Source organism: Bactrocera dorsalis, chromosome 4, assembly GCF_023373825.1.
Source record: "Bactrocera dorsalis isolate Fly_Bdor chromosome 4, ASM2337382v1, whole genome shotgun sequence".
In the NCBI taxonomy this organism is placed as follows: Eukaryota; Metazoa; Arthropoda; class Insecta; order Diptera; family Tephritidae; genus Bactrocera; species Bactrocera dorsalis.
Genome location: NC_064306.1, coordinates 32,935,309 through 32,941,929, shown reverse-complemented (window position 1 = coordinate 32,941,929; position 6,621 = coordinate 32,935,309).

Genomic DNA, 6,621 nt, shown 5'->3' with positions numbered 1-6,621 from the left:
GTGACATTTGAACTTAAACTGCGCGCGTCGGAGGATTTGGAGAATAATTTTTTTTAAGTTGGTAGTACTGTCAGTCATATTTATGTCAAATTTCATGTCAAAATATTCATTAGTGTTTGAGATACGTGTCGTTTTGTGAGCTGCTAAAAGTGAGTTTTTCGTTTTTTGCGATGTCGAAATTTGTTGAGCAAAGAATTTGCATTAAATTCTGTTTACGGAATCAATTTTCTCGTGCAGAAAGCCTTTGGTGATGAGGCTATGTCTAAAAAAATGTTTACAAGTGGTATAGTGAGTTTCAAGCCGGCCGTGAACATGTCGAAGACGAAGAGCGTCCAGGGCGACCATCAACCTCAACCGACGAAGCTCACGTTCAACAAATCAAAGATTTGGTGTTGAAAAACCGTTGATTAACCATTAGAGACCTTGCTGATGAAGTTGGCATATCGAAAGGCTCAACAATTTTGAAGGATGTTTTGGGCCTCGGCTGGTACCGAAAACATTGAATTTTTTTGAAAAACAGGCGTCGCGTTGAAGTGTGTGAAACGATGCTTTCCGACTACCAGGGTGTCATGAAATGCATTATAACTGGCGATGAGACTTGGATCTATGCTTACGACCCCGAAACAACCGATCAATCGAGCGAATATCGTGCCAAAAGAGAGCCGAGACCAAAAAAATCGCGCCAAAGTCGCTCAAAAATCGAGGTCATGTTGACTGTTTTCTTCGATTATCGTGGTGTTGTGCATTATGAATTCAACCGGTCAAACAGTCAACAAGGAATATTATTTGAACGTTATGCGTCGTTTGTGTAACGCCATCCGCCTAAAAAGGCCGGAATTGTGGAAAGACAATTCTTGGTTTTTACACCACGATAATGCACCATCCCATACTGCCCTCGTAATTCGTGATCATTTCACCAAAAACTCAACCCATATCGTTCCGCAACCACCGTATTCACCCGATCTGGCGCCGTGCGACTTCTGGCTGTTCACCAAGCTCCAAAGACCGCTCCGGGGACACCGTTTTTATACGATAGAGGAGATTCAAGCCGCAGCGAAGACGGAACTGAAGGCCATCCCGGAAAGTGACTACAACCAGTGTTTCGAAGATTGGAAAATCCGTTGGCATAAGTGCATTGCATCAGGAGGGGATTACTTTGAAGGGGATGAAATTGATTTGGAAGAATAAATAAAAAATTTTCAAAATAAATACAATGTCACCTTATTTTTGGGCACAGCGTGCGATATACCTGGACTTAGCTCTCCTTCCTTACTTGTTTTATACATACTAAATATTCTTATATTAGGTATAAGCGGCCTTGGGATATTATTGAAGCGATTTTATCCACTTTTAGCAAGTCCACGTATTGCCCGATAAGGAGCTCTCTAAGTTTCATTAAGATACCGTCAAACGTCAGATTCAGAACCCACATATTTCCAGAAAAAGATGCTTTCCGAATTGTAATAATACATTATACAGATTGACCGCTATGACTTTGAAAAGATCAGCCATAGGCATTTAAAATCCGATTTCGTCCATTTTTGAAATTACGGATCTTAAAGGCACTTTTTGTAAGAAAAATTATTCCAATAATCTAGTTAAAATATAAAGTTGTGTTGCTTTAGAAGAAGGAAAGAAGTATGAATGCGAGGACTATTTTACACCCAATTTTCAATTTTTAGGTGAAGATGGTCGAGTTGAGTAGTTTCTGATGTTAACATTTTCATTTAAATGTGAAATGTAGGCAACGTCCATTATTCAAGTTTTTGCACCGATTCCTATGAAGCCCTTTAGTAGCAATCTGAATATGAAATTGTATGCTTCTCGTTAATAAAAAAATACTAATTTTTTTAGAGAGCCAAAAGATACGTGTACTAGGTTTCATTGCGAGAAAGACGAACAAACGGCGGACATACTTACAGTCACTCGAAGCTCATTGCTTTAAATTTTGTATTAAAAGATTATGACTTAATGCCGGCACTTTGGTTTTGAACATAAAATTTTGCGAGCCTTGTTTCTCCTTAGCGGTGTGATATGCTTCAGGTTGTAAAGACAACATTTGTTAGTTAAAACCATTAGAATTCTACTACGCAGAAGCCAAAAAGTTCTATGACCAGCAAATGCCGCGCTGGTCAGTCCACATAATACTATTTTAAAATGTTTTCATAAAAGTAATTTCCTTAAAATATTCTTTTTTGAACCCGGTGGTACTGAATTGCTGTTGAATTAAAGTCGCACAAATATCCCAAATTAGCAAACTTTATAAGTATGTGAGAACCAACTTATTCTCTACAGGCGTACTTACAGAAATATAGCTTCTTTCCCCCGATGTATGTAAATATAAACATACATGCAACAAATACAGAAAATGCATACAAAGCTATGAATTTATGCACCTGTGTACAAAATATACCTACATCCATATACCTCTGTACATGCGCTGATAAATAATATCTGTTAGCAAATATTTTCCAATCTACCTCCTGAACTGAGGAGCAATTCACTTCGCGAGATTATGCAGATCTGCAGACGCTAAATTTATGCGTGCGAATTTTCAAACACACATGCGGGCGAAAGTATTTTATTCAACTAATTTCGCTGTGCACGTGAGCGTGTATGATTCATCTTGAATTCGCGTAAAAGCGAAATATGATGGCACAGTGGATAAGGAACGGAAGAATGTGCTTAAAATTTGCATAAATGTTTGTTATATGCTTCTGGCCGAACACAAGTGATAAATAAAGCGTGGGGTTGCAACACAAAATGCTTTCTGCGTCTGGGCTTAAAGGACTTAATGGTCTAACCAAAGCAAATCAATTAAAACAAAATCTAGGAGAAAAATTTTCTTCACAATCTCATCAAAGGATTTTAATCCATTTCTTCCATGAACATCCAAAAAGCTATTTTATTTCGTAACAATATAACTCACAACCGAAGATTGCGCTCAGTTCGTAAGAAGATTCTCTAGCCGGAAAAGAAAAGTAGACAAGCTTCTGCAAAACTATGACATCCTCATTAAAGGCTTGGACGAGCTTTTATCCTCATTTGTGAAGTGGGGTTTAGTGCTATCTGACAATTGAAGCTCCATCAAAGAATGGCTTCTACATAAATTTTATGTAATGTCTTTCATGGCAGAAAACTACACGAGGGTTTGACAATGCCTGCAACTGCAAGAAGAATTGAGTATGGGTGCTGTTGTTATTGAAGAGTGCTATCGAGTTGATTAACTTTGTCCGATATAAATTCGAACATTTTTCGGTTACAAAAACTCGAATGTCTTGGGAAGTGTTGTACCCTACTCCTGCTTAGTGGTAGTGGGATCATTTAACCGCTGCACCGCGATTACCACTAATTTACACGCTTTACCAAGGCAGAGTAACCAATTATAGAATATATAGAATATAATTATATCAATCGACCCACATATTTTGGTTTTTTCTGTCTTTAGAAGAGAAGAAACCCCGATTCCAAGAGGCTCCAGTCTTCTCCTTCAAAGAAGTGACTATCCACTCTGATAGCAGGGTGACGATACTAGCCTTGAGCCCACTAACCCTTCGTTCAAAGCTGTTTATGGAATGCCTAACATCGTTATCAATATCATCGAGTCACTTTATGATAAGACTAGTATTAGCGAAAGGCTCGAGCGGAATCACAGGCAAATGTAGAGCTGAGAAGCTATCAAGTAAGGGAGCCCTAGCACCGCTATCAGTAGAATGGGATCCCCCCTCTTTGTGTATTCTGCTATTGGATAGCTAGATTTCGAGAGAACTTGGCCAGCACTAAGCTACAATCGGCTACTGCGCTGTCGTAGGGTTCTTTTGACCGAAAGTTGATCGTAAGAGACCAAGTGAGCTATTTTCCCTGAGTAAGGCTAGCCGCTTTCTAGATGTGGGGGTTCTCAGACGCCGTTGTCCTTTCGGCGTCCATGCCGTCTTCATTGTCCCACGTTTAGAGATTAAGACTCAAACACTTTGGTGTTCATACTTTGAGATATCCTACCGAACTGGTGGGAACAGAAATTAAAGGCCTTAACAAATTTTAATTGGCTACAAGGCGTTTACCCGACTTCTAAGCTCGAATTATATGAGTTTTATTTTTATGAATTTACAAAGGACTGCGATTAGTAGTCCAAGTGCGATCTCTGGATCAGCCATTAAATTAACCTAATATAATATAACGTGTTCAATTCAGGATCTCAAAGAAAAGAGCTCGAAGGAATCACCCAGGTTTGCCTCTCAATGATCATATGCGGATTTCCGGTACACAACCGACGAAGAAAAATCTAAAAAAAATTTAGCTTTTCAGATGATGTTCACGCATAAAGAGAGTCTATTCATCTTTGAGATTTGATTCTGTCCATATTTTTTTCAGATTTCTGAAATTTCAGACGAAATAATGTCTTGGATCATACTCCTTTAAATCATTTCCAATTTATCACCTTACTTTATCATCATTTTTTTTAAATAGTCTAGTCGGTACACGCTTTTGACTCTAAATTATTCGAGAACATCTTTCGATTGGGTAAAAAAAATAAGTTCGAAATTTTTGGGCCCTCATCCTGCAGAACTAAAACACTGTTGGCAGCAAGCAATTTAAACCCGTTAACAGACACAGTAAAACTAGTACGCGCAAAGTTTCGATGGCAACGCAAAGTTATGATGGAAAGCAGAAACATAGCAATTGGGAGTACTTTCGCCATGCACATCCGTATTAAAAGAGACAACAGCAGCGCGGTGGCACTCGCGAGATTTCCACCGCACATTCTTCACATGCCAAGCGCATACGCATAACCACAAATACGCATTCCATACATTCAAAGTCCGACCCTCGTAAAACTATGTTATTTGGAGCAATTTGGCAAGTCGCTTTGTGGCGAAACCGCAAAGAAATTATTTACACTTAAACTCAAAACTTAATTAGTTTTTCGCAGTTAAAATGCAACGACTCGAATGCACTCGCCCACAAAGCACTCGTTGCATGTCGATGAGATAAAGCGGAGGAATGGCTTTGGGATAGCAAGGCATGTTGCAACTTCTTGTGGCGGGATGTCTTCGCACAGCTATTTGCCACTTTCGCAACATCGGCCTTCTCACACTTACTCACGCACATCGTATGCGTTCGTATGAATCCTCAGACTCAACAAACTTGCTTTATATTGCTCGCCTAAACAGTGGCTGAAGAGTTCGTATTCACATTTGTCGGGACTAATGCGGCGGAATTGTTGTATCTAAGCGTCCGATTATTAGGGTAGTTAAAACCAGCTATTAATTCGAAAATTATGGTCCAAATCTCTACGGCCGAAGCGTAAGATGAAGGATGTGAAGGACATGTGAAGCTCATTAAAGTATAACAGATCTTGAATCCTGATAAAAGGGAAGGTATGATAACTAGGACAAATCCATGAAAAGCTAAAACAAAAATTGACTTGATGACGACTTTTCGGACACTGTCCCATGAAGTGCAACCATGACAGATTATGTGCGAAGTTTAAACGTAGTGAAATGAGCTCCGTAGAAGAGGCAGTGGACTCCCAAAAGTGGTTGTTACCTAGGAAAGCAACAAAAAGTGGACAAAATAATTTTGGTTGACCGTAAAGTGAAGTTGTTCGAGGTAGCTACCATTCTAAAGACATCAATTGAACGTGTACATCATATTAGTCCGGAATATTTGGATATGAGAAAGATCTGTGCAAAGTGGGTGCAGCGCGAGCTCACTTTTGACCAAAAAATCTACGAGTTGATGATTTGGAGCAGTGTTCGGTGATGTTCCAGCGAAATAAACTCGAGTTTTTTCTTCGATATGTGACAATAGATGAAACATGGCTCCATCCTTCCAGTCCGAAGTTCAATCGACAGTCATCTGAGTGGACTGCACACGATGAACACGCTCCAAAGCGTGGAAAAACGAAACCGTCAACTAGCAAGCTTATGACGTCTAAATTGAGGTATGCGCATTAAATAATTTGTCTTCTTGAAAAGTAGGACTATCAACAGCGACTATTATGTAGCGTTTTTGGTCAGATCTGGCTTTCAGCGCCTATTTTCTGTACTCGGATCCCAAAAGAGTGCTCGCTGGGAAAAAATTTTCATCGAATGAAAATGTGATCACCGAAACTGAGGACACTTTTGAAGCAAAGAACAAATTACAACAAGAGTATCAAAATGGTATCGAAAAGTTGGAAGGTCGCTATAAGCATTGTATCACCCTTGAAGGGAACTATGTTGAATAAAAAAACGAATTTTGCTACAAAAAAATGTTTTACTATGGTAAGCCGAGGACTTTTTAATTAACTAGTTATATAAGGTCCAATATTTACCTCTCATTGCGTGAACAGTTTATGGTATACAGCGTTAGAAGGGTCTAGAAGGTCAGTTTTCGAAAAAATGTTAGCACTTTTTCAATTGCCCAGGAGCTGAAACTTGCACGCAATGAAACCTCATGAACTGAGTTTCCGAGTCGCTCCTGAATCTCAATCGTGGTCGAATCGTGGTGAGCCAACGCAAACGTTAATCCACGATTGACTGTCAGGAAGGTTTAGCCACGTGTTTGGTGGGATTGACGGGGAATCGTTTACTATGAGCAACTTGCTTACGACCAGGCTCTTAAATCGGACTGGTACTG